Below are 1,942 nucleotides of genomic sequence, written 5' to 3'. Positions count from 1 at the left end.
TGCAATTTTAAAAAGCAAGAGAATGATAAATCTTAATGCAGGCTATTGGCCACTGCGGGGTCATGATGGTGTATGTAAGTTACTGGTAGTGGTTCCATGCCGGGGTCAGGCAGTAGTTTCATGGGTGTTAATCAGCTTATTTTAAAAATAAACAAAATGTAAGTGGGCCTTGAGTGGACAAATTTTATGGATAGTGAGTAAACTGAATCTGCGCATCTGTATTAAAAAAAAAAAAAACTAGAAAAGGAAATACCCATGTTCCCAAGAGCCAAGATATGTTCTCATACAGAACATGAGAAGCCTCCTGGGCCCCCCATTTGCTTCCTCCATGCCATCAGCAGGGTTTCCAGTTTTGCCAAATGAAATAGCAGGAATGGTCCTTTACAAATGCTGTCAACTAATCTTTGACAAAGGAGCAAAGTCAATTCAGTGGAGAAAGGATAATTTGTTCAACAAACGGTGTGGAATACCTTGGACATCCACATGCAAACAAATGAATCCAGACATGGACCTCACACACTTCACAAAAATTGACTCAAAATAGATCATAGACTGAAACATAGAATGCCAAACTATAAAATTTCAGAAGATGATAACCTAGGGGAAAACCTAGATGACCTTGGGTTTGGCGATGACTTCTTTGGATACAAAGTTTCTGCTGCCTTTGGAGAGAGCAACCTCAACACTTGAAGAGAAGCTGGACAGAGTTTCTGGGCCAGGGTTTGGCCTCAGCTTCCCCGAGAGTTCCCTTCCAGGAAGCCAGTGGGCAATGTCATGAGCGACTACTGGGAAATAGGGCTCCCCAGATGGGCATCTGGCAAGGCTAGGATGGGGACCAGGAACCACATCTAGTGGAAAAATAAAAGTAAGCTCCTGACCTCTTTGTGCAATCAAGGGTGGGTTGAAGTGGAACCCTTCTATAGGGTGATACAGTGTCCTCAGGAGATCCAAGCTTTAGGGCATGGAGGGAAAGCAGTACAGAGTCATGAGAGAACCAGTCCGGATAAGAACCCAGGTAAGGGGGCAACTGGGTGGCTCAGTTGGTTAAGCATCTGCCTTCGGCTCAAGTCATGATCCTGGGGTCCTGGGATTGAGCCCTGCGTCAGGTTCCCTGCTCCTTGGGGAGCCTGCTTCTCCCTCTGCCTGCTGCTCCCCCCCTTCTTGTGCGTGTTCTCTCTCTCTCTCTCAAATAAATAAATAAAATCTTTAAAAAAAAAAAAGAACCCAGGTAAGGCTCACCTTGGCATTTGTCTTCAGGCTAAAGAATGCTACAATTGCCATGGCAGTCATGGTAGAGACAGCCGTCCTGCTATGCTGGGGTGTCCCCCCCAGTCTCTTCCTCATTGCTGCGCTCAGTTCAAATAGCTACCCCTGGATCAATTGACTGTCTCTTGATCTCTTCCTCTCTCACACTCTGGGAAGGCTTTGTATTTGTTAGGATTTTCTTCTTCTTTTTTTTTAAATTGAAGTGTTTTTATTTTATGTATAAAGAGTTAGCATTAAGGTACATATCTTGGATATCTGCAGTTAAGGTAGGTCTCTTGGATGACCCATTCAAGGAAATTCACTTAATCCAATTTAATGAAGCCTATATCCTTTGTGTACTGATGGAAATATTGACTGCACACATTGAGGCTGTATTTCCAGATCAGATCGTGCTGGGTTGAGCAGACGTGGCAAGACCCTGGCCAAATTTCCTCAGATGGCTTCAGTAGAGTTGCTGGTGACCCATTTTGCTCTTGGATGCAAAGAGGAAAAAGGCTGTTAGGATTTTCTTTTTCTCTTTCTTTCTTTTCTTTTCTTTCTTTCTTTCTTTCTTCTCAAAGATTTTATTTATTTATTTGAGAGAGAGAATGAGGGTGAGAGAGCATGAGGGGGGGAGGGTCAGAGGGAGAAGCAGACTCCCCGCTGAGCAGGGAGCCCAATGCCGGACTCGATCCCG

At 44.4% G+C, this 1,942-nt stretch overlaps 1 pseudogene; it reads right to left on the bottom strand.

The window, feature by feature from the left end:
* Positions 1-1,568: 1,568 nt before the first annotated feature.
* On the bottom strand, positions 1,569-1,732 carry LOC123842941 (small ribosomal subunit protein uS14-like; annotated as a pseudogene).
* Positions 1,733-1,942: the final 210 nt, after the last annotated feature.

Source organism: Mirounga angustirostris, unplaced genomic scaffold (genome assembly GCF_029215605.1).
Source record: "Mirounga angustirostris isolate CCGP_5_RB_7025 unplaced genomic scaffold, mMirAng1.0.hap1 SCAF_11, whole genome shotgun sequence".
NCBI classification, from domain to species: Eukaryota; Metazoa; Chordata; class Mammalia; order Carnivora; family Phocidae; genus Mirounga; species Mirounga angustirostris.
The sequence above is the reverse complement of the archived record's forward strand: the minus strand, read 5'-3'. Positions and strand labels throughout refer to the sequence as shown.